Source organism: Dendrobates tinctorius, unplaced genomic scaffold (genome assembly GCF_039654945.1).
Source record: "Dendrobates tinctorius isolate UK_male_01 unplaced genomic scaffold, ASM3965494v1 ptg000013l, whole genome shotgun sequence".
Taxonomy (NCBI): domain Eukaryota; kingdom Metazoa; phylum Chordata; class Amphibia; order Anura; family Dendrobatidae; genus Dendrobates; species Dendrobates tinctorius.
In genome coordinates, this window is record NW_027361681.1 from 1,062,881 (window position 1) to 1,089,824 (window position 26,944).

Genomic DNA, 26,944 nt, shown 5'->3' on the forward strand with positions numbered 1-26,944 from the left:
CTCTCGGATCTTTCGCTGGGGCTGTCCTAGACCAATCTACCGCCAGCGCTTAACCTGCCCGAGGTCGTCGTCCAATCGGTACCCCCGGGGCCTCGTCTGTCCTGTGGTCCGTCGGGTCAAGGCCACCCCCCTGACTGTCTCTTTGCTGTCTGTCCCCTGGTCGAGCTCTTCTCTCTTCACCGTCTTCTACGGAGCTCCTCCCTGGACTAGACTGCCTGGAACCCCACCCTGTTCTATTTATCCCCTCTCTCACCGGGAATTCCCCTCCTGGGTTCCTATCTCCCAGCTCCCCATGACTAAGCGTTTCTCCAGCCATAAGCTGATGTTTAGTCCTAAGCTACTCCCCCTGCAATCTTGTGGTCATTTCTCGGTACTGCACTCTATCTACCTTTCCTAGCTGTCACCCTTCTATGCTGTCAATCTCCGTCTCTTGTGCACAAACCGTCCCCTCCTACTACCTGTCACGTCTGTCCGTCAAGTCACCTTCCCCACACTCCCCCTCCCTACGTCGTTCTGAAGCTTGTCCACAGTCTGTTGTCGGACCGGTCGTTGGGCCAAAACCTGCTGCCCACGGGGCCGAACTAAACCTGGCGCACCATGCTCCGAGCAGCCTACCGCTACTCGCCAGCGCGCACGCCACGTGACAACTTCTTTCGGGTTGGCGAGGTCCACCCGGACTACTCTACGGCATGAACCTCCCACTAGTCTCCCCTTCCACTACCTTCAGCTGTCTGGAACGCCATGACCGAGGCCTTTCGCCTACCAGGTCATCATTGGCGCCAGCCCGTCCTTGTGGGGTGTCCGTGGTGTTGGGGACCTGAGAGACGGACCACTGTCTGGTTCGATGTTTGTCGTCTCTTCGTCCTTCACCTAAAAAGAGTCATGGTCGGCGTCTTCGTCACATCTACCTCGTACCTGGAACCTGTTACACACATTTTTTTTTGTTAAACACACTACTCATTAAATCAACTTTAACATCCTATTACTTTTACTTTAATAACCGTAGGAGTTACTCAACCGGAGTAATCCCTTCTTCTCTTTTTTTTTGTTTTTCTCTTCTTTTTTTCAAACACGTAACATTATTTCCAACACGATATTTTCTGCACAGCATCTTTAAAATAAAGACTCCCCCTCCCTTTAACATTAATACTCCCTTTTCCGCATCCCCCTATGTCAGGAAACAAATCGAACAAAATAAAAACATTCTTTGTAACCTGGATGGAAAACTGTCCTCGTGGCCTGCACAAAGGTGCAGCAAAATCCTGACAGTCCGGGCCATCTCCTGATAGCCGGTAGCAAGGGGCCCCACAGCCGTGGAGCTCCCGGGATGCAGGGAGTGTCTCTAGGGGTCCTTTCTACAGGGGCTCGTGACCTTCGGGTTCAGCAATTACGGCTGCTGCGTAGTAGCCGCAGGGACAGTACTCTTTGTAGTACGATACCAAGTCCCCCTCTCGCAACGCCCGGCCGTGACGGATGGAGGTCACGTTGATGCATACCTTCTGGCCGGTTGCGAGGTTTCAAATGAACCCGTATCCCTTCTTGAGGTTGGTGTACACGAGCCGCCCCATAGATCGTGAAGCCGCCATGCCAGTCTCCCCTCTCTCATGGAGCAGGTTCCAGACTTCCTGCTCCCTGGCCTTTTTCTTCCGTATGACCTCCGCGACCAAGACGGAGGGTCCAGTGTAGGCCCCGGAGTCCGATGGGCGGGACACCGCCGGGGTTGAGAGTGGGGCAGAGGCAGCCATAGATGTCTGCGGCCCAGCAGCAGCTGGGGCCGGGCGGCGGGCAGGGGCAGCCACGGTTTCTGATAAGTAGGCCACAAAGCCCGACAAGCAGGCTGCAACCGACTCCGGGGGTGACGCAGATGCGGCCGCGGGGCAGGTCGCAACCGGAGTCGCAGATGGGGCCGGAGTAGTGACTGGCTTCAGGGGATTGGCCGATGCTGGCAGGTGGAACCCAGCTGCGTGGGCCGCGGGCTGCTTCCGCTCCGGCGACACCGGGCGTGGTGCCGCCGGGCGGGGTGGCTCTGGGATGGGAGCGGGGGCATCGTTCAGCCCAGCGGAGGCTGCAGAGCCCTCCGCAGCTGGGCTTACAGGAGCGCAGGAGGCCGCGCGGTGTGGCTGGGTGGTGGGGGCCACTTGCGGGGGCGCCGGCAGAGCCAGGGGAACTCTCACCTTCCCCGGCGCCGCGGCTTCCAACACATCACCCCGTGGCTCCACCTGCAGCCTCCGCTCTTCACCCCGCTGTCCGGCGGGGCTAGCCTCCAGGCTCGGGGATCCCACGGGGAGGCTCCCAGGTGATGTCTTAGCCGGCTGCTCCCGCAGGGCCCGCAGTCGCTCCTCTTCTCCGCCCGATGTTTTGAGGACTGTCCGTGATTCCAGAAAATGGGTCTCCCAGCAAGACTCGACCTCCCGACGCCACCGCCACTCCAGGTGTCCGGGGCCACGGCAACTGCAGCGTCGCATCCCGTCCGGTGGACAACAATGAAATGGCGCCAAGCAGCCGGTCTTCTCTCCCGGGCCACTCCCGCTCCTAGGTGGGGCGATGGCCGACTTCTCCACCCATCTGCCCGGGTCCAGTATGAGGGGGCGGCGGTCTCCAGACCTACACCGCTCTCCCTGGGGTACGTTGGAGATGGCCCCAGTCCGTCCAGAACAACTGCAAACGCCCGGGCCTCTCCCCGGCGTTGGAGTACCACAGCCATATTGGACAACTTCTGGTGCAGCCCCGGATCCTCTGATGGCAGCGATGATCCGGAACAAAGTCTCCAATTTATAATCCCCAGGTGAGCAGTCTTGTAATCCACAGTTATTTGTAATCCACAGGGGAGCAGTCCAAGTCCTGTTGGGTTCTTCAGACGCAGGCCTGCCGCGGAAGATGTCGTATTAGCGGGGTGGACCACTGCTTACCCTGTCCGGATGACACAGACACCAGGCAATGCAAGGACAAGGCGGAGACAGATTTCAGTTGTATCAGTTCCGGATTTATTCATCGTCCTCCTGACGACCACAACCACGCATCGCAGCCTCTTTATAGTTCTCTGCCTCCAGGCCCAGGTACCTGCACCTTTGCTCCAGTCGAAGTAACGTCCCTCGCGGATCTTTCGCTGGGGCTGTCCTAGACCAATCTACCGCCAGCGCTTCACCTGCCCGAGGTCGTCATCCAATCGGTACCCCCGGGGCCTCGTCTGTCCTGCGGTCCGTCGGGTCAGGGCCACCCCCCTGACTGTCTCTTTGCTGTCCGTCCCCTGGTCGAGCTCTTCTCTCTTCACCATCTTCTACCGAGCTCCTCCCTGGACTAGACTGCCTGGAACCCCACCCTGATCTATTTATCCCCTCTCTCACCGGGAATTCCCCTCCTGGGTTCCTATCTTCCCGCCCCCCATGACTAAGCGTTTCTCAAGCCATAAGCTGATGTTGAGTCCTAAACTACTCCCCCTGCCATCTTGTGGTCATTTCTCGGTACTGCACTCTCCTATCTACCTTTCCTAGCTGTCACCCTTCTATGCTGTCAATCTCCGTCTCTTGTGCACAAACCGTCCCCTCCTACTACCAGTCACGTCTGTCCGTCAAGTCACCTTCCCCACACTATCATACGGCGCTCAACTCTCTAAGACCATTAAACAGTGTTTAGGTAAAACCACCACACTGATAAATACTGTAATATCACTGGGATGTATCCTTTACTTTTAAATAACACCACCAGACAGTGCCCAACTACTGCAGTCATACAGTGCTCAACTAAGATTACTGTACATGCCAAAATAAAGCCTCCAAACTGTGCTTAAATAAAACCACCACCTATCACCTAAATAAAACCACCATACTTTGCTAAACATCACCAGAAAACATATATCTTTACATAAACTCATCTACCTTACAATGCCCACATACTACTATCATACCGTGTTCAACAAAGACTGCCTAAATAAAACCACCATAAAATAGCTACAAATATTCTAAACTTCCCAAAAGATTCCGCCGTACGGTGCCCAAATGTCCCCAGAGAAGACCCACAAAACGTCACATGCATAACTTCCTATGAAAGTGGTGTCTTCTAATACTGACTGGCTGATGGTTCTCTCAAGACCCTGCACCGGGTCGTCTATGGTGGGCAGACACATGGCGTTCCCCAGAAATATAGGCATTGACGGTACAAGCCGCTTACATGTACGCGCTGTGCTTTGGCTCATGCCCCTCTCATTCTTCCTCCTGTCACATGTAAGTCATTAGGGCAGGCCTGCACATGACGCAGGTCGCTCCAGCAACGTGCCATCTTACATCTGGCATAAAGCAGAGGAAAATGAATAATGTGGAATGTGATATGTGCCATAAATGTGGGTGCGGGCAGAGATGATGTAACCGCATGTACAGAACAGAGCAAGGACTATAATAGGGCAAAAATTGGCTATGCAGTGCTAACAAGGTCCATAAATGGCCTCTGACACCCCACTATATAGAACAGGGGTCTCAAACTCAACTGGATATATGGGCTGCATATAGAAAAAATTTGGGGGGGCCGCATTCTTTGAAGGACAAAGTGAAATTTTTAATGATACCATTTTTTTTTTCTATACACCATTTGAACATTTTTGCTGTTTTTTTTTTTTTTAGAGCTTGGGTCGTTATTAGAGTTGAGCGAATTTGTTCAGGTCCCTGCTTATTCGGCAAGCTATAGCGCTTACCGAATAAGCTAGAGCAGGAACCCAGATACATGGAGCAAGCAAGCTGATCAGCTGATTGGCGCCGCAGCTGCATGTGTCGCAGCTGTGTTACAGTCACAACACACAAGTTCTCCATGCATGTGCTGTGACTGTGACTCAGCCGCGACACATGCAGCTGTGGCTCCGATCAGCGAATCAGCTCCATGTATCTGGGTTCCCGCTCTAGCTTATTCGGTAAGCACTATAGCTTGCCGAATAAGCAGGGACCTGAACAAATTCACTCAACTCTAGTCGTTATGGATGTGGAGATAACAAATGTGCACTCATACTGTATTTATGTCCCCATATTGTAGTTATGTCCCCATCCAGGTCCCCATATTGTATTCATGTCTCCATATTGTAGTTATGTCCCCATCCAGGTCCCCATATTGTAGACATGTCCCCATCCAGGTCCCCATATTGTAGATATAGACACACAATTTGCCAAAGGCAACTAAAGTTCCCTACTAAAGAACTTGGGGGAAAGATGTAACTTTTATTCAATTTACAAGGGAACACACATGTAAAATTACAGGACTAGTGTGTGAGTGAGATGTCACTCAGAATTGACTTTGTGACAAAGTGCTTGTGCATGTACAGCCTACAAATTATTGCACTTCCCTGATTCTCATTAGCTTTAAGACTTGGATATATTTTCACAGTAAGTGATACAGTTGTCACCTTGGGTTTCTATCATAAATGTCTCTATTACTCATCCCTTTGGGGAAAATTTTTACCCATGGTTAATACAGTTATGTCCACTTGATCTCCTTAAGCTACTGCTAGATATTGATATACAGGAGGCAGTAGAACACTCTATCTCTTTAAGGTAATGGTAGAGATAAGAGAGGGGGGAAAGGGGGGGAGGGGGTCACAGATTCAATTCCTAATTAAAGGTCCCGTTACATTTAGCGATGCACCAGCGATCCCGACCATGATATGACCCGGTCAGGATCGCTGGTGCATCTGTGGCACCCCAGGTGGTCGCCACAGTGGCATTGCCTTCCTCCAGGGAGGGTGATGTCAGGCTTGGAAGCAATGAAGGGTCTCTCTAGCAGTTAACCATAACATGCAACACAGTTCTCACTCCAGGCCAGCAGAGGGAGCTCTGAACCAGAATTGGGGGAGGGGTGCTCTCTGAGGGCCAGGAAGGGAAATTAGTCAGTTCTGTGAGGAGGCCGAAGTGTGTAGACGTGGAGAGAGAAGCTGGGGGACTGAGCAGAGTTGAGAGCTCATTCCCAGCTGGAGCACATGATCTGGAGCCTGGTCTCCACGGTTGTATGGATACTGAAGGTCCTGCGACAGAAACCAGAGGAATAGGAAGCTGTTAATGCTCTATTCCTGTTAAGGGCTGGCGGAACACACCAAATAATAAGATGGTGTTTAGGTGCATTCGCAGCCCGAGGTCCACCGTGCAGAGGTGTTAACTGCTGCTCGGTAATGGCGGACGCGATATGGCGGTGAAATAACGGCACACACGGGGTTAACCTCACCCAAGGTGTACCGAGGCGAACTCTTATGACTTAGAGCCGCACTACCGCAAATAATAGATGCCGTAGCCTGTTTTCGCTCACAGAGCTCGGCAGAGTAAGCGCTAGCGTAACGTCACAGAACTCAGCCCTTAGACAGCAGGACTGAAGTCCCTCTAGACCGCTAGCACCCGGCACCGCGACTGCGATACCAACAGGGATCAAATAAATGGCGTGTGCAAGTGTGCAGACGGCCGGTATGCACTGTGGCCTACAGGCTAGCCACTAGCAGGCGCTGACTCAGTCTCTAAACCCTAACAACAGACGTATCAATGGGTAGGGGTTTCATAATGAGTCAGACACCAGATACATGCATCCATCATCATACACACCAAACTATTTGAGTCTATCTTAGCGCATGGTCGAGCGGCCATGCGAACCTTTTATAGCCGCAGGCGTCCATGATCCTCCTTGCTTCTCGGATGGGCCAATCCGAACACGAGCAGGACCTGAGCACATGACCTTTGATCTCCAATGGGAGATCACTCCACAGGCATGCTCAGTGGCCCGACATGAGGACTTAGTCCCTGGAGGATCTTGCTGCTGAGCAGCATGCGTTGCCAAAGCTGAACCAGGGGTGGCAGCAGCAAGCAAACCCACGGAGCTGGTCTGGACAGAGCGCCGGGACCGACGAGTTTGCTGAGCAAGCTCCTCTGCGGCTGGGGAGGAATGGGAGACCGTCGGAGGCAAGGCTCGGGATTCCCGCTGTGCAGCGCCGGAAATCCGACGCCTAACATTACGCCCCCTCCTCTCTGAGCCTCGCTCCGCTCAAACTCTGCAATGATAAGAGGAGCGTGGATATTCTCCACTGGCTCCCAGGTCCAGGCCTCTGGACCATGACCCTTCCAATCTACCAAGTAAAACTTTTTGCCCCGCATCACCTTGCATCCCACGATGGCATTGACCTCAAACTCGTCAGATGACAGATCTGATGTTCTGGCAGCTGGCTCAGAAAACCGGGACATGTGAACTGGCTTGAGGAGAGACACATGAAACGTGTCCGAGATAGCCAAGTGTGGTGGAAGGGCTAGACGGTAGACCACAGGATTAATCTGCTCAAGGACCTTGAAAGGACCGATGTAGCGTGGTGCGAACTTAGCGGATTCCACCCGCAGCCTGATGTTACGGGCAGAGAGCCACACTAAGTCGCCAGGGGCAAAGGTCAGAGCAGGGCGCCGGCGGGTATCAGCGGAGGATCTCATTCTCTCCTTGGAGACCCGGATAGCATCCTGCGTGCGGTCCCAAATGTCACGCGCTTCCACCGCCCAGTCTGCCACCCTAGAGTCGGTGGATGACACGGGCATGGGCACGGGGACGCGCGGATGCTGACCGTAATTTAAGAGAAATGGGGTCTGACCTGTGGAATCGGCTACCGCGTTGTTCAAGGCGAACTCCGCCCACGGCAGTAATGATGCCCAATCATCCTGCCTAGCCGAGACAAAATATTGCAGATATGTCACCAGGGTCTGGTTGGCTCTCTCCACCAACCCATTCGTCTCGGGATGATAGGCCGAAGAGAGATTTAGCTCAATGCGGAGCAGAGAACAGAGCTCTCTCCAGAACCGAGAAGCAAACTGGGGACGCCGGTCGCTGACAATCTTATCCGGCATGCCGTGTAGGCGGAAAACATGTTTAATGAACAATGCTGCTAGGCCTCGTGCCGACGGTAGCCGAGAGAGTGGTACTAGGTGCACCATCTTGGAGAAATGATCGGTGATCACCCAGATGACGGTGCTGCCACTGGACTTGGGCAGACCCACCACAAAGTCCATACCAACCATCTCCCAGGGCCTGTCCGCAACCGGCAGAGGATAGAGTAACCCAGCGGGCCGCTGCCGAGAGGGCCAATTCTGGGCGCAAGAGACGCATGCCTGAATATAGTCCTTGACGTCACGGGCCATATGCGGTCACCAGTACGTCCTCGCCAGTAGTTCAGTGGTCCGTTTGATCCCGAAATGACCTCCCACTCTGGACGAATGAGCCCACGAGAAGACCTCCGGTCGCAGATGGACAGCGACAAAAGTCTTGCCCGGAGGTACAGACTCAAGAGCAACCGGAGCCACGGTCCTCAGGCTCTCCGATGGGACTATCAGTCGAGGCTCCTCCTCCTCCTCTGATGACACCACAGAGCGAGAAAGAGCATCGGCTCGGACGTTCTTCTCCCCGGAGAGAAAATGTAGTGTGAAATGGAACCGGGAGAAGAACAAGGACCATCTGGCCTGACGAGAATTCAGCCGCTGAGCCGTCTGCAAATAGACCAAATTTTTGTGATCGGTGAACACCTGGAAAGGATGGCGAGCCCCCTCCAGGAGATGTCTCCATTCTGAGAAGGCCAGCTTCATTGCTAGCAACTCCCTGTCCCCGATGGAATAATTCCTCTCCGCCGGTGTGAAGGTCTTGGAGAAGAAGAAGCATGGGTGCTTCCGACCTTGCGAGTCCTTCTGGAAAAGGACCGCCCCAGCACCGACGGAGGAGGCATCCACTTCTAGAATGAATGGCTTATCTACATCAGAGCGATGTAGAATGGGAGCGCTAGCAAAATGGGACTTAATGGAGGCGAAAGCCTTGGAGACAGTCTCCGACCACAGTTTGGGGTTCGCACCCTTCTTGGTGAGGGCTACCACGGGTGCAACCAAAGTTGAGAAATGGGGAATGAATTGGCGATAGTAATTTATGAACCCCATAAAGCGCTGCACCGCTTTGAGAGAATGGGGTTCCTGCCAATCCATCACCGCCTGTAGCTTGGCAGGATCCATGGCCAAACCCTGGGCTGAGATGATGTAACCCAGGAAAGGCAAGGACTCCTGCTCAAACACACATTTCTCCAATTTGGCATAGAGGGAGTTGGCCCGCAGGAGATCAAAAACTTTGCGAACATCTCTCCGGTGGGAGTCAATATCTGGAGAAAAAATAAGAATATCATCCAGATAGACTACTACCGAGGTGGCAAGCATATCCCGGAAGATATCGTTCACAAAATCTTGGAAGACAGCTGGGGCGTTACATAGCCCGAAGGGCATCACCAGATATTCATAGTGCCCATCTCTGGTGTTAAATGCCGTCTTCCATTCGTCCCCATCACGGATGCGAATCAGGTTATAGGCTCCCCGCAGATCAAGCTTAGTAAACACTCTCGCTCCCCGTAGCCTATCAAATAGTTCCGATATCAGGGGCAGAGGATACTTGTTCTTAACGGTTATGGCGTTAAGTCCCCTGTAATCGATGCACGGACGTAATTCCCCATTCTTTTGGACAAAGAAGAATCCCGCTCCCGCCGGGGACACCGACTTCCTAATGAATCCCCTTGCCAGATTCTCCCTGATATACTGCGACATGGCCTCTGTCTCTGGGAGAGATAGGGGGTATACTCGACCCCGAGGAGGCTCAGCGCCGGGCAAGAGGTCAATAGGACAGTCGTAAGGGCGGTGCGGCGGAAGGATCTCCGCCGCCTTCTTGGAGAAAACGTCTGCATACTGCCGATATGGCTTGGGAAGCGAGGAGAGATCTGCAGGAACCTCAGAAGTAGCGACCTGAATGCAGTCCCTCAGACACCTACCCTCGCAGGAATTACTCCAAGAGAGGATTTTCCCCGAGGACCAGTCTATGTGGGGAGAGTGGGCCCGTAACCAGGGAACCCCTAGGAGGACCTGGTCGATACCTTCTGGCATCACAAGGAGAGACAGCATCTCCTGATGAGACGGAGACAGTGAGAGTCTCAGTGGAGCCGTCTGGTGGGTGATTTGGGACGGGAGTGTCGCCCCATTCACCACCCTAATGGAGACTGGCTGAGGTAGCAAGACCAGAGGGACTGCGTGTTGTTGAGCGAAGGCAGATGACATAAAGTTGCCTTCCGCCCCAGAGTCCACGCAAACCTCCACCATCAGAGTGGAAGACTCAAACTCTAACGCCCCTTTAAACAGGAGCTTGGAGGAGAAATTAGCTGTGTCTAGTAGACCCCCTCCGATAACCACTAGACGGGGGCGTTTCCCGGCCGCTGTGGGCACTGGTTAGCGTGGTGCCCAGTCTGCCGACAACGGAAGCAGACTGGGGGTACCCGCACGGACCAGGCCCTGGACCCTGTGCAGGACACCTCCATGGCCTCTGGAGGCTCAGGCAGTGGGCCGAGGGGTTCCAGCGGTCTGGCAAAATTTGGAGCCAACTTATAGCGTTGGCGGGACCTGGAGCGCTCCAACCCTCGCTCAGTGAAGCGAACGTCAATCCGGGTGGAGACTGTAATGAGCTCCTCTAGGGTGGTGGGCACCTCCCTGGTGGCCAGGGCGTCCTTGACATGATCAGCCAGGCCTCTCCAGAATATGGGTATGAGCACCTTATCTGGCCACTCCAGCTCAGAGGCCAGAGTTCTGAAGAGGATGGCATACTGGCTGACCAAAGACGAACCCTGGGTTAGCGCCAGCAACTGGAGTGCCGTATCATGTGTGACCTGAGGTCCCAGGAACACCTGTTTCAGAGCGACCAAGAAGTGGGTGGCACTCTGTACCAGGGGATCCCCACGCTCCCACAGTGGAGTGGCCCATTCCAAGGCCCTGCCCGACAGGAGGGAGATGATAAATCCCACCTTGGCCCGCTCAGAGGGGAATCGTGTAGCCAGCAGCTCTAGGTGAATAGAGCACTGACTCACGAAACCCCTACACGAAGCACTAACCCCTGAGAACTTCTCGGGCAGCGGGAGGCGGGACAAGGTCGGGGCAGGACTGGCCGTGGAGACACGAGCGACAGCCTCTGTAGCTGCCTGAACGGCGACCGAGGTAACATCCGCAGCTGAGGTGGAACGCTCTAGCGCTGCCAACCTACCCTCCAGCTGCTGGATGTACCTATGCAGTCGTTGTTCATCCGCCATTATCGGCCAGACCCTGGCGCTAAGATAATGTTAAGGGCTGGCGGAACACACCAAATAATAAGATGGTGTTTAGGTGCGTTCGCAGCCCGAGGTCCACCGTGCAGAGGTGTTAACTGCTGCTCGGTAATGGCGGACGCGATATGGCGGTGAAATAACGGCACACACGGGGTTAACCTCACCCAAGGTGTACTGAGGCGAACTCTTATGACTTAGAGCCGCACTACCGCAAATAATAGATGCCGTAGCCTGTTTTCGCTCACAGAGCTCGGCAGAGTAAGCGCTAGCGTAACGTCACAGAACTCAGCCCTTAGACAGCAGGACTGAAGTCCCTCTAGACCGCTAGCACCCGGCACCGCGACTGCGATACCAACAGGGATCAAATAAATGGCGTGTGCAAGTGTGCAGACGGCCGGTATGCACTGTGGCCTACAGGCTAGCCACTAGCAGGCGCTGACTCAGTCTCTAAACCCTAACAACAGACGTATCAAAGGGTAGGGGTTTTATAATGAGTCAGACACCAGATACATGCCTCCATCATCATACACACCAAACTATTTGAGTCTATCTTAGCGCATGGCCGAGCGGCCATGCAAACCTTTTATAGCCGCAGGCGTCCGTGATCCTCCTTGCTTCTCGGATGGGCCAATCCGAACACGAGCAGGACCTGAGCACATGACCTTTGATCTCCAATGGGAGATCACTCCACAGGCATGCTCAGTGGCCCGACATGAGGACTTAGTCCCTGGAGGATTTTGCTGCTGAGCAGCATGCGTTGCCAAAGCTGAACCAGGGGTGGCAGCAGCAAGCAAACCCATGGAGCTGGTCTGGACAGAGCGCCGGGACCGACGAGTTTGCTGAGCAAGCTCCTCTGCGGCTGGGGAGGAATGGGAGACCGTCGGAGGCAAGGCTCGGGATTCCCGCTGTGCAGCGCCGGAAATCCGACGCCTAACAATTCCCATCTAAGACTCAGAGGCACAACAGCAACGGGTGAGCCAAGAGAAGAGATAGAAGGCTACAACTGTCTGCCATACGAGGTAGGTCTGAGAGAGAACAAGAAGGAGGAACTTCAGTGTAACACAGTACTGCATGTACCTCAAGTAAGCGCTAGAAAGGAGACTACACAACCTATCTGCATAGAGAGATTCCTGAGTTGCTTCCAGGCTAATCAGCTCCTGTGCCATCTGGACCCTGGACTGCACTTACAAAGTAAAGGTAAAGAAACTACATTCTGCTGTGTCCTTTCTTTCTGCAACTTCTCTTGGTACTGATAGCAGGCCCACTGTCCTGACAGCCAGAGGGGTAGGTGATGTCCGTAAAGGAAGGGTACCTGTATGCCTCTTGAATTGTGGGGAGGAGGAGGCCACAATACCTCAATATGCCACAGCTGCTAAGCTGCTTACTGTCAGTAACAATGCAATGAAGGCAGCAGAGCCCTTGGTCTCATCCGACCAGGTGGAGGATAATGGCTCTGTAAAGCAGCTGGAGGAATGTTGTCAGCAACTGCAGGTGGGAACTGACTCCACCCCTTCATACCAAAAGAGTGGGGTTTACCGAGTGACTCAGGAGTATGAGTGGGTATTCAGTAAACACCCTCTAGACTTTGGGAAGGCAAAAGGGGTTCAACACCATATCCCCACTGGAGATCATCCACCCATTAAAGAAAGGTACCGGCCTATACCCCCAACACAATATCAATGTGCCTAAAGTATGTTGCAGGAAATGAAGGAGGCTGGGGTGATCAGAGACAGTTGCAGCCCCAATAGTCTTTGTAAAAAAAGAAGGATGGTACCATGAGAATGTGTGTTGACTACAGAAAAATTAACAGCATTACACATAAAGATGCCTACCCATTACCCAGAATTGAGGAGTCAATAGCTGTACTTAAAACTGCTATTTTTCCACCTTAGATCTCACTAGTGGGTATTGGCAGGTTCCCGTGGCAGAGGCAGACAAGGAGAAAACAGTGTTTACCACCCCAATGGGTCTCTGTGAGTTCAACTACATGCCATTCGGGCTCTGCACTGCCCCAGGGACATTCCAACGGCTGATGGAGTGCTGTCTGGGACACAAGAACTTCGATACAGTCCTGTTGTACCTTGATGATGTCATTGTTTTCTCCAAGACTTATGAAGAACATCTGAAGCACCTGGCTGAGGTGTTTGAAGCATTGTCCAACTTTGGCCTGAAGGTGAAGCCTTCCAAATGCCACCTCCTGAAGCCCAAGGTTCAGTACCTCGGTCATGTAGTGAGTGCAGATGGTGTGGCACCGGATCCTGACAAAGCCATTGTCATCCGAGACTGGCAGAAGTCCAACAACCTCCATGAAGTACGTCAATTCCTCGGGTAGGTAGGCTACTACCGAAGGTTCATCAAAGGCTTCACTGAGATAGCCACTCCTATGCAAAATCGTCTGGTGGGTCAGCCCAAGAAGGCCAGAAAGCAGAGTCCTACATTCAAATGGAATGAGGAGCTGGAGAGGTCCTTCACTTGACTGAAGATGGCTCTCACAGGAGATGAAGTTCTGGCCTACCCAGATTATGACCAACCCTTTGTGTTGTATACTGATGCCAGCAACGTGGGACTTGGAGCAGTACTGTCACAGGTACAGAATGGCAAAGAAAGAGTGATCTACGCCAGCAGGAAGCTTGGTCCCACTGAAAGGAACCCTGACAACTACAGTTCCTTCAAGCTGGAGTTCCTCGCCATGGTCTGGGCTGTGACTGAACGATTCAAGCATTACCTAGCTTCAGCCAAGTTTACCATCTTCACGGACAACAACCCGTTGACTCACTTGGAAACTGCCAAGCTAGGTGCACTGGAGCAGCGATGGATGGCTCGGCTGTCTAACTATGAATTCACCATCAAGTACCGAGCAGGGCACAAGAATGCCAATGCGGATGCACTGTCCAGAAAGCCTAATCTGCCAGATGCAGGAGAAGACTCTGAGGCACTTGAAGAAATAGAGTTACCTGCCTTCCACCGGCCAATTGTGGCCCAACGGGTCCAAGGAGTGAGAAACAGACGGACTGTCTTGAAAGAGGCCACCCTAAACCCATTGGCTCATCATGACTGGGCAGAAACCCAGGATAGCGACCCCGCAGTCCGCCTGGTGATGGAGCTACTGTCACAAGCTGACTCATGCCCAGAGTCGGATGCTCCTGAAGAAACCCTGCAGTTGTGGAAGGAAAGAGGTCGGCTGTTCATCTATGAAGGAAAGCTGTGTCAGAGGAGTATCAATGCCTGCTCTCATGAGTTGGTTTGGCAAGTGGTAGTCCCAAAGAGGGAAGCATCAATGGTCTTGGAAGCATACCACAATGGAGCTGGACACTTCGGATGGAAGAAGTTGGAGGCCTTGCTCCGAGAGAGATTCTACTGGGCTGGTATGAGGAAAGCCATTGAAAATTGGTGCCGGAAGTGTGGACAATGTAACCTGCGCAGGAATGACCGTAACATCCAGTGAGCTCATTTGCAGCCAATAGTAACCAAACAGCCACTCGAGTTGGTCGCCCTGGACCATGTGAAACTGGTCCCAATTCGTTCGGGCTACATTTATGGTCTTACCATCATTGACCACTACTCAAGATTCTTGGTAGTTGTGCCTGTCAAGGATCAAACAGCCAGGACAGCAGCCAGAGCCTTCCAACAGCACTTTTCTCAACCACACGGATACCCCGAGCGAGTGCTTACAGATCAAGGTCCAGCCTTTGAGGTGAAAGTGTTCCAGGAATTCTGTAACTTGTACGGTTGCAAGATGATCAGTACAACACCGTACCATCCACAGACCAATGGCATGTGTGAAAAGATGAACCAGGTGGTGATCGACCTACTGAAGACCTTGCCTTTGGAAGAGAGGAATCTGTGGCCAGAGAAGTTGCCAGATCTGGTAGACCTCTACAATCACATACCTGTGAATTCCACCAACTGCACTCCAGCCTACATTATGAAAGCGAGGCCTGGTAAGCTGCCTATTGATTTGGATATAGGAGTCCTTACACCTGAGGTAACATCACCAGATGCTGACTGGGACACAGAACGGCAGCAACAGTATCGAAGAGTACAAGAGTGTGTAGAAAAGAGTCTAGCTCAGGCAAGACAAAAACAAGAAAGAAACTGCAATCACCATGCACCTGCAGTTCCCTTGTCACCAGGAAAACAAGTCCGAAAAAGGAAGAGGAGGATGGTAAATTAGATGACCAATGGGAAGCCGAACCCTACACCATCTTACCATCAAACTTCGATAACAGCAAGGTGTGCCTTATCAGTAAGGATGACCTTTCCCCAACTGGTAGTGCAAGAAGAAGTGACTCAAGAGAACTCTGAAAATCAGGAAGTTCAGGTAGCAGATGCCACACCAGCAGTGGAGCCAGAGAATCCTCGCCTTGCCAGTGGTGAATCTGTCATGCCCATGGTGAGTCTAAGAGTTTGCAGACAGCTACTACGCAGTTTACCCACAGTGAGTAGAAGTGGTCCTAGGAAATCTAGTATCCCTGTGCTACGCAGAACCACCAGTATTGTAGCCAGTACAGTACACACTACCCCAGTGGTTAGCACCAGACAACCAGCGAGATCCCCAACAACACCAGTGCTACGTCGGTCTGTCCCTAGTACCCAAGGTATTCCACCCTTCAGATATCGTGTATAAATAAGTAATGTAAATGTTAAATTGTATGTATATGTTTAACATTTAAGTTTTGTGCCTACAGAGACTCTGTAAGAAATCCTCTTTTTGAATATTCCAGTTTGTTTTGATGGAAAAATGGGCCACAGGACTATGTGTGGTCAAAAACTTCTTTTGTACATAGTTCACCATTTGCCCAGGAATGGACCATGGACATTGACGAATGGACTAATCGTCACAGGACTATTTTGGAGCTTTTGGTTTTTATATTTTTAATTTTTCTTAAATCTTGTACATTTATAATTGTTTGTTTGTTTATATGTTCATATATTTTTTTTTATCAGTCCAGGAGTACTGAATTGCACTAGGGGGGAATGTGGCGCCCCCAGGAGTATGGTCGCCACAGTGGTATTGCCTTCCTCCAGGGAGGGTGATGTCAGGCTTGGAAGCAATGAAGGGTCTCTCTAGCAGTTAACCATAACATGCAACACAGTTCCCACTCCAGGTCAGCAGAGGGAGCTCTGAACCAGAATTGGGGGAGGAGTGCTCTCTGAGGGCCAGGAAGGGAAATTAGTCAGTTCTGTGAGGAGGCCGAAGTGTGTAGACTTGGAGAGAAGCTGGTGGACTGAGCAGAGTTGAGAGCTTGTTCCCAGCTGGAGCCCATGATCTGGAACCTGGTCTCCACGGTTGTACGGATACTGAAGGTCCTGCAACAGAAACCAGAGGAATAGGAAGCTGTAAATGCTCTATTCCCATCTAAGACTCGGAGGCACAACAGCAACGGGTGAGCCAAGAGAAGAGATAGAAGACTACAGCTGTCTGCCATATGAGGTAGGTCTGAGAGAGAACAAGAAGGAGGAACTTCAGTGTAACACAGTACTGCATGTACCTCAAGTAAGCGCTAGGAAGGAGACTACACAACCTATCTGCATAGAGAGATTCCTGAGTTGCTTCCAGGCTAATCAGCTCCTGTGCTATCTGTATCTGGACCCTGGACTGCACTTACAAAGTAAAGGTAAAGAAACTACATTCCGCTGTGTCCTTGCCTTCTTTCTAAAACTTCTCCAGCACTGCTATATCTCTGTGCCAGACACTGCACCCTCTTCCTCAACCCCTATTCTCTTCATCTACTTTGCCCTGGGACTACAGCCCTACCTGTGGAGGGCTATAACATCACTGCTGCATCCCACCATCTGTCCCAGAGGATCTGTCTGCAGCGTCAGCTTAACATCTTCATTGCCGAATACCACAGGTGGCGTCACGAATCACTCAAACTTTATTCCACCACTCTACCCCTTTTACATGGGCGCCCAGGGCCACGGACCGGGTCACCGCTGCTGTGACATTCCCCTCTGAAAGACCGGCCCGGTACCGAGTACCCCACAGCCGTGGGAGGGCGACCCACATCGCTAAATGGTCGCTAGTGAGCTGCCAAACAGGCAGATCTCACTAGCGATGCAGCGACGCAGCAGCGGTCGTTACTTACCTGTCAGACGCGGCGATAATGTCTTCTTCCGCCCGCGTCCACGCGTCGCTCGTCGGGGCCAGCAGGAAGCTGCCGACGAGAAACGGCCCAGGACGTTCTCGTGCGATCAGCGATAACCAGAGGGGGAGCCGGTCAGAGGTAAGTATCAGACATAGCGATATCGCTAGCAATATCGCTGCTGCGTCACAAAATAGGTGACGCTTAAGCGAGACCGCTAGCAATCTCGCTTAGTGTGACGGAGCCTTAAGTCTCTCACCACTTTATTATTATAAAGATCTATAGCGAATACTAACTAATACATACATAACTACCCCATGTTGTAGTTTTGGCCTCATCCAGGTCCCCATATTGTAGTCATGTCCTCATATTGTAGTTAGGTCCATAGGTTTTTAGAGAAGGAAAATAGAAAAAAAAGTGAAGCAAAAATGTGGTCAATTTTGTTTTAATATCCCCATCCTGGTATGTATATGTCCCCCAATCAGGTATACATGGCCCCCTAATCCCTATCCTGGTATGCATGATCTTCTCATCCCTATCCTGGTATACATGGCCTCCTCATCTCTATCCTAGTATGCATGGCCTCCTCGTTCCTATCCTGCTATGCAGGGTCCCCTCATCCCTATGCCGGTATACATGGCCCCCTCATCCCTATTCTGGTATGCATGGCACCCATCCCCATCCCTATCCTGTTATGCATGGCCCTTATGAGAAAAACATTAAAAAAAAAAAAACATCCTACTTACTTTTTCTGCGCTCCCTTGCAGCGTCTTGTTCTGATGCCAGCTGCTGATTAATGCTTGTAAGCAGCGCATAGCAGTGGCGTCATGCGCTGCCTACAAGCAGGGGACAGTTGCCGGAATACTCACTACTCCCCATGCCGGGACTACAAGAGTGGAGAGCAGTGAATATTAAATGATCTTTAACCCCATAACCCCCAAGGGTGGTTTGCACGTTAATGACCGGGTCAATTTTTGCAATTCTGACCACTGTCCCTTTATGAGGTAATAACTCTGAAACGCTTCCATGGATCCCGGTGATTCTGACATTGTTTTCTTGTGACATATTGTACTTAATGGTAGTGATAAAATTTCATTCATATAACTTTTGTTTATGTGTGAAAAAAATGGAAATTTGGCGAAAATTTTGAAAATTTCGCAATTTTCCAACTTTGAATTTTTATGCCCTTAAATCACAGAGATACGGCACACAAAAAACTTAATAAGTAACATTTCCCACATGTTTACTTTACATCAGCACAATTTTGGAACTAAAATTTTTTTAGGAAGTTATAAGGGTTAAAAGTTGACCAGCGATTTCTCATTTTTGCAACACCATTTTATTTTTACGGACCACATCACATTTGAAGTCACTTTGAGGGGTCTATATGATAGAAAATACCCCAAAGTGACACCATTCTGAAAACTGCACCCCTCAAGGTGCTCAAAACCACATTCAAGAAGTTTATTAACCCTTCAGGTGCTTCACAGGAATTTTTTGAATGTTTAAAAAAAATGAACATTCAACTTTTTTTCCCCAAAAAAATTAACTCAGGTCCTATTTTTTTATTTTACCAATGGTAAAAGGAGAAATTGGACTGCAAAAGTTATTGTGCAATTTGTCCTGAGTACACTGATACCTGGTATGTGGGGGGGAACCACTGTTTCGGCGCATGGCAGAGCTCAGAAGGGACGGAGTGCCGTTTGACTTTTTCACTGCAAAATTGGCTGGAATTGAGATCGGACGCCATGTCACGTTTGGAGAGCCCCTGATGTGCCGAAACAGTGGAAACCCCCCACAAGTGACCCCATTTTGGAAACTAGACCCCCCCAAGGAACTTATCTAGATGTGTGCTGAGCACTTTGAACCCCCAAGTGCTTCACAGAAGTTTATAACGCCCGGGGATGAAAATAAAAAAATCATATTTTTTCCACAAACATGATCTTTTAGTCCCCAATTTTTTTATTTTCCCAAGAGGAGAAATTCGATCCCAAAAGTCGTTGTCCAATTTGTCCTGAGTACGCTGATACCTCATAGGTGGGAGAAAACTACTGCATGGGCACACGTCAGGGCTTGGAAGGGAAGTAGTGACGTTTTGGAATGCAGACATTGATGGAATGGTCTGCGGGTGTCATGTCGCATTTGGAGAGCCTCTGATGTGCCTAAACTGCTGAAACTCCCCACAAGTAACCCTATTTTGGAAACTAGACCCCCCCAAGGAATTTATCTAGATGTGTGGTGAGCACTTTGAACCCCCCAAGTGCTTCACAGAAGTTTATAACGTAGAGCCATAAAAATAAAAAAAATCATATTTTTTTTCCACAAAAATATTTTTGCCCCCAATTTTTTATTTTCCCAAGGATAACAGGAGAAAATGGACCCCAAAAGTTGTTGTACAATTTGTCCTGAGTAGGCTGATACCCCATATGTGGGGGTAAACCACTTTTTGGGCACATGGCAGAGCTTGGAATAGAAGGAGCACCGTTTGACTTTTTCAACGCAGAATTGGCTGGAATTGAGATTAGACGCCATGTTGCGTTTGGAGAACACCTGATGTGCCCAAACAGTGGAAACTCCCCAATTCTAACTCCAACCCTAACCCCAACACACCCCTAACCCTAATCTCAGCCCTAGCCCTAACCCTAGTCTTAACTCTAACCCTAGCCCTATCCCTAACCCGAGCCGTAACCCTAGCCCTAACCCTAATGGGAAAATGGAAATAAATATATATATTTTTATATTTTATTATTTTTCCCTAATGAAGGGGGGTTTGATTTACTATTTATGGCGGGTTTTTATGTTTGGCAACTGTCATACGCTAAAAGACGCTTTTTATTGTAAAAATAGTTTTTGCACCACCACATTTTGAGAGCTATAATTTTTCCATATTTTAACCCACCAAGTCGTGAGGTCTTATTTTTTGCGGGACGAGTTGACGTTTTTAATGGTTCCATTTTCGGGCACGTGACATTTTTTGATCGCTTTTTATTCCGATTTTTGGGACGCAGAATGAACAAAAGCCAGCATTTCATGAATTTCTTTTGGGGGATGCGTTTACACCATTCCGCATGTGGTAAAATTGATAAAGCGGTTTTATTCTTCGGGTCAGTACGATTACAGTGATACCTCATTTATGTCTTTTTTATGTTTTGACGCTTTTATGCAATAAAAACAATTTTATATAAAAAATAATTGTTTTTGCATCGCTTTATTCTGCGAGCTATAATGTTTTTTCTTTTCGCTGATGATGGTGTGTGCTGGCTCCTTTTTTGTGGGACAAGATGCCATTTTCAGCGGTACCATGGTTATTTATATCCGTCTTTTTTATCGCGCGTTATTGCACTTTTTGTTTGGCGGTATGATGATAAAAATAAAAAACAAAGCAAAAAAAAATGTGCGATTTTTTAAGAGGTTCACTAAGGGGGTTAACTAGTGGGGCAGTTTTATAAGGCTGGTTGTTACGGATGCGGCAATACTAATTATGTGTACTTTTGTTTTGTTTTTTTATTTTCAAAAAATGAATTTATTAGGAATTATTTTTTTATTTTTTTTATTTATTTAGTGATTTTTAATAAATTATTTCTACTTTTTTTTTTTTACTTTATTACTTTGTCCCAGGGGGGACATTACTGCAATCTGACAGGCGCTGCACACAGGCTTCCTCACTGTCTGCTTTCAGCAGGCAGTGAGGAAGCCGCCTCCCTGCAGGCCCCCACGGCCATCTTGGATCCGGGGGCCTGCAGGGAAGGAGACCCTCCGAGCAGCGCAGCACATCGCACTGCTTGGGGGGGGCTCAGGGAAGCACGGAGGAAGCCCCCTCCCTGACGTTGCTTCCCTAATCCCCCGGTACACTGCGATCATGTTTGATCGCAGTGTGCCAGGGGTTAACGTGCCGGGGCGGTCCGTGACCGCCCCTGACACATAGTGCCGGGTGTCAGCTGTGATAATCAGCTGACACCCAGTCACGATCAGCGGCACCCCCCCACGGGGGCGCCGCTGATCGCGATGATGTACTATCCTGTCCCCGGTCATGGGGGCCCAGGTACCATGGACGGGATAGTACGTCAGATGTCAGAAAGAGGTTAATAGCGGGCACACTAGCCGGCTTCCTGTGGCCGGGTGATCACGTGTGCCCACTACTTAAGGGAATGAATATTTACTGCTCTTCACTCCTATAGTCCCGGAGTGGAGAGCATTGAATAATCATTAAAGAGAAATGAATTGTGACGATTTATTTTTGGACTTGTGGCAACTCTGGTTCTGCTATAATTTAAATGTAGCTTTTTTTTCTTTTAGGCCAGCAAGGGTTAATGTCTGTTTTCCTTGGTGGCAGCTGCTTTGTTGCTAGTCAGCTGATGTTAGCTTTTGGTCCTGGTGTCTACCCTCTGCTGTGTGGTGCTTTGCAGCTGAGGCAGTTGATAAGTATAAGTTCCTCTCTAGCTGCCTGTCTTCTGTTTTGTCACTCTCCCTGTGTTGTTCAGCATTTGCAGTGGTGATGATAGCGTCCTTGCCAGTCAGTGCACTAACCAGGGATTAGTGAGGTGACAATCAGGGACCATGAACATTAAGGTCGGAGGGGGGAAGGACCCACTTAGGGCCTTAGGGGAGTCTAGGGACAGGCACAGGTTGGAGCTCAGGATGTGCCCCTGTCCTTCTTTTCCTATGGTTAGGGCTTTCTTCACCCCATTCCATCCCGTTGTAGGAATAAGTTGCGTCGTCCGCTCTACCAAACCTTGTCGGTCGTGACATGAATATTCACTGCACTTCACTCCCATGGGGGTGGAGTGTCGTGAATATTCAATTCTTTTTAGCAGCGGGAACAGGGGATAGCCACAGCAGCTGGCTCCTGCCTCCTGTGACCCGCAGCTCCGCCGCTGCTGCTCCCCCACCTCCCCACCACAGCAGGTACATCATTTCAGCTGAAATAAAAGCTGCCGTCGGTGGCCCCCAAACCGGCAGGGATGCCAAGGAGTCTACAGTGCCTGCAGGCCGCATGAAGCAGCCTCAGGGGGTGTTTGAGACCCCTGGTATATGATATTGGGTTGGTTACAATATAAGGTACAGGATTATGGGTATAACTTTGGAAGTGACGGTGTAAGGTATAGGTTAAAGGTATAAAGTATGAGGAACAGGATAAGGGTTAGGATATAGGATAAAGTGTTAAGATAAAAGGTGAAGTAGGTGTTAAGGTATTGTCACACTAAGCGATATCGCTAGCAATATCGCTATAACTTGTGACGTTATAGCAATATTGCTAGCGATATCGCTGTGTCTGATACTTACCTAAAACCGCTTCCCCGCTGGTTATCGCTGATCGCGCGAGAACGTCCTGGACTGTTTCTCGTCCTCAGCTTCCTGCGGTGCTTCCTGTGGAGAGACGAGCGTGGAGCCGGGCGGGAGGACGCAGGATCGCCTAGTGTGACAGGTAAGTAGCGACCCCCGTCCCCAGCGATGTCGCTGGTGAGATCTGCCTGTGTGGCAGCTCACTAGCGACCACTTAGCGATGCACCAGCGATCCTGACCGCGTCATATCGCTGGTCGGGATCGCTGGTACATCGCTAAGTGTGACAGTACCTTTAGAGAACAAGGTAATGCATAACTGTTAGGGACAAGGGCTGATGTCTAGGATTCATGGCTTAGGATAAAGTATAGGATTAGAGGTTGATGATGGGTTGTTGTTCAGGATTAGGGGTTAAGGATTGGGTATAAGGTTATATTTAGGGTACTGGCTTAGAATTGAGGCTGTGTGCCCACGTATAGTGTTGAGCATTCCGATACCGCAAGTATCGGGTATCGGCCGATATTCGCTGTATCGGAATTCCGATACTTAGTTCCGATACTTTTTCATATCGAATACCGGAATCGGAAGTTCCCATAATGCTAGGAGCCCGCTCGATTTGATTCAGCCAATGGGGATCCTCAGAAGTGTGGGCACATCCTGTTAGGCATGTAGGCATGTTAACTACTGGCATGGCTGTGATTGGCTGCTGAAATGATGTCATGATACACTATAAAAACCGCTGCAGCCGCCATTTCTGGTCACTCTGCTGTGAATTCAGTTAGGGACAGGCTGCTGTTGAAGACTGTGAGGGACAGTTAGAAATAGCGATCATCAAACATATCTATTGTTCTACCCAGGGTACATAATCCACCACTGTAGCATTTTTGTAGCCCAGCAGCGCTGTTTTAATAGCTGTCTGCAAGGGCTGTGTGAGTGCAGACCCACGCTGTGTAGTGTGTCCTGCAGGCACGTATGCTTGTAGGCCGCCCAGCGTGTCTCTGCCTCATACACATTTTTCTTTTATTGCTGCTTTTTTTTCTCCTGTATAGTGTGCTTCCATACGTATCCATATACGTTGGTTGCCAACACTAAAGGAGTGGACAGCGGAGCCTTTCAGCAGCCTTTCAGTGCTATAGCCTTTTTCTCTGCACTGTTTTTGGCTGTGTGATAGGTCTCTCTGTGTGTGAGTGCAGCTCACGTTGCAGTGTGTTCTACAGCCACCGCTAGCTGTAGTCTGCTCAGCGTGCGTCACTGCCTCATACATAGTCCTTTTTTTGCAGCTAATTTAGCCAGATTTTTGCTCCTATATTAGTGTGCTTCCAACCGCATCCATTGTCATTGGTTGGTTGCAAACACTATATAGGATTAGATAGAGGAGCCTTTTTGCTGGCTTGTGCCCTTCAGGGCCAGCCAGACTAGTATCACCCTATTTTTTGGAGCCTCATCAATTGCATTGTAGGTTAGCTTCCTGCATTGTAATCGCTCCAAAAAGTTTATGATACTATAGCTTTCAAACTTTGGTCACATCCTTTTCTTCCCCCCCCCAAAAAAAAAGGAAATAACGTTCACCAAACACTCCACTTTACAGTTGTGTAAGCCACATTAGATCATATTAAAGTGTAGTACACACACTCTTAGCCAAATTAGTGTTTCTTATACTGGTTAGCAGGTGTTCAGGAATAAGAACACTAAGCCACCCCCTTTGTACTTTTCTGCCTATCTTTATCAGTCTACCAAGATGAAGAAGGCAGGGAGTAAGGCACGTGGTCGTGGCCGTGGAGTTTCAGCAGGGAGAGGACGGGGGGATTCAGCAGGGAGAGGACGTGGGGATTCGGTGTCTGCTGCGGCCACCAGTGACCCGGCATCCCCCACTTTTACCAGGCATCAGTCCTTCATGCGCAGCTTTGTAGGACCTCGCCGTACCCCACTGCTGCATGACAAACAAATTGAAGCCGTTGTTGGATGGATGGCAGCTAACGCATCCCCTTCAATGACTTCCGCATACTCCCAAGGCCAGAGCACTGAAGAGCAACCATCTGTCTCTTCACCACCTGCCAAATTGCCCAGGCAGTCTGAGAGCCCTGGACAGGAGCCATCTCAATCTTTACTTCTGTTCTCAGAATCTGTTGGCTTGGAAAGAGGTGGCCAGCCAAGCAGCATTCTAGAACGTGAAGAAGAGGGAGTATGCAGTGATGCGCAACTGCTTTGTCCCTCTGAATCTGAAGAGGCGGGTGGGCCAGTGCCTATTGTCAGCACACCTCAGTGCTCATCTGATGATGATGAGGCTCAGTTGCCAATTTCTGGTGCGTACGGTGCTGGCGAGACAACCCAGGACTAGCCGGTGCTTGAAGAGGGGAGTGGAGATGATGAGGTCCTTCACCCCTCATGGCGTCAGCCACAGGAAGGTGGTGGGAGCAGCTCTGAGGAAGAGATTCCCCGAACGGCCAAAAGAGGAGGGAGAGGGCGGGGGCAGACTTGGTTGCCTGTAGGCTCCACTTTGGCACCCGTGAGGAGCAATCCTCTTCCAAAACAGAAAACGGGCGCTCCCAGGACTTGCAGTGCGTTGTCTTTTTTTGACACAGTTGCAGATGACATTTACTTTGTCAAATGCAAGCTGTGTCATCAGAAAGTGAAACGAGGGAAAATGTGAGCAACCTCAATACCACAAATATGTGGAAACATGTGCGTACCAAGCACAAGGTGGAGTTACACAGACACACTGAAGATGTAGGCCAACCTTCAGCAGCACCTACCACCTCTTCAGCTCGTGTTGGGGCCTCTTCCTCCTGCTCACACACAGCTGGTTCGGCTTCCTCACTGGAACGCCATGGAAGAACCACTGCCACTGTTGTCCAGAGACCCAGTGAAATTCCACCCACTGAACCACGTTCGCAGTCATCAGCACACTCCCAGGCCACTCACCAGCAATCGGTAGCACAGGCATGGGAGAAAATGCGGCCATACTCGGCAAACCATCCCCGAGCACTGGCTCTGAATGCCGGCATTGCCAAACTACTGGCCCTTGAGATGCTGTCATTCAGGCTGGTGGAGACTGACACCTTCCGGAACTTTATGTCATTGGCAGTTCCACAATACAATGTGCCCAGCCGCTTTTATTTCAGCAGGCAAGCCGTCCCTGCCCTGCAAAAGCATGTGGAGGGAAAAATTAAAAATGTGCTACTAAACGCCGTCAGTAGCAAGGTCCACCTGACCACCGATGCGTGGACCAGTAGCCATGGACAGGGATGATACCTTTCCCTCACTGCCCATTGGGTCAATGTTGTGGAGCCGGGTACAGATCTGGAGAGTGGCTCTGTACGTATTCTGCCAACTCCAAGGATTGCAGGAATGCAGTCTGTACATATTGAGTCCTCCTCCTACTCTAGTTCCTCGGAATCAGCACTGCATGAGTCTGTTAGGCCAGATATGAGCACAGGTGTGGCCAAACGTCAACAGGCCGTCCTTAAATTAATTTCTTTGGGGAATCGGAGCGATGTGTGGTTTGTGCCAGCGAATCTCCAGCCAGGATTGGTAGTGAGTGACAATGGCCGAAATCTAGTGGCAGCTCTGGGCCTAGGCAACCTCCCTCACATACCATGTCTGGCACATGTGCTCAATTTGGTCGTGCAGAGCTTTCTGAGGGACTATCCGGATCTTGATGCACTGCTGCACAAGGTTCGCCTAGAGTGTGCAACGCCGATTCCGCCTGCCAGAACATCGCATCATATGTGACCTCCCCACCAGGTGGAATTCAACGTTACATATGTTGGAGCGGTTGTGTGAGCAGCAGGCAGCAGTAATGGAGTACCAGCTGCATCAGGCGCAAACAAGTCGCACTGTGCGCCGGACACACTTCACCACCACTGAGTGGGCCACTATGAGGGACATCTGCCAAGTTTTGCGTGCCTTCGATGACTCCACGCGGATGGCCAGTGCAGATGATGCACTAATCAGCGTGACTGTCCCCCTCATCTGTCTGCTTCAAAAAACCTTACAAGCACTAAGTGAGGAGGTTTTTGAAGAGGTCGAGGATGAGCAGTCAGAAATGCCATCTGCTTCTGGCAAGTCTGCGCACACACAAAGGCCCAGGCAGGGAACACTTAGTGAGGAGGATGACGAGGAGTCAATGGAGGAGGAGGAACACATCTCTTCAGAGGAGGGAGGTACACAAGGCTCTAGTAGTCAGTGTGTACAGCGAGGGTGGGGTGATGCTGAGCAGGCAGAGATGCTGCCTCAAGCTGGGGACAGAGTTTCCGGTCCAGTTGGCAGTCTGCAGCACATGGTTGATTTCATGCTGCAGTGCTTGTTAAATGAAGGCCGCATCGCCAACATTCTCCACACGGCTGATTGTACACCCTCCTAGATCCTCGCTACCGGGACAACTTACAAAGCCTCTTACCACAGTTGAACCGGGAGCGAAAAATGCGGGAGTACCAAGAAACACTTGTGCAGGCCATCATGTTCTCCATTCCC

General features: G+C 50.6%; 1 protein-coding gene across 3 annotated transcripts in view; it reads right to left on the reverse strand.

Moving 5' to 3' along the window:
* Nucleotides 1–26,944, reverse strand: part of LOC141067746 (discoidin domain-containing receptor 2-like) — a 172,990-nt gene that overhangs the window by 46,040 nt on the left and 100,006 nt on the right. The window contains exon 1 of one of the 3 annotated variants that reach the window (XM_073558226.1): nt 11,685–11,742. The exons of the other annotated variants lie outside the window; for them this stretch is intronic. The gene's annotated coding sequence lies outside the window, so the exon portion shown is untranslated. Of the gene's footprint in view, nt 1–11,684; nt 11,743–26,944 lie in introns of those variants that run through there. 3 annotated transcript variants of the gene reach the window in all.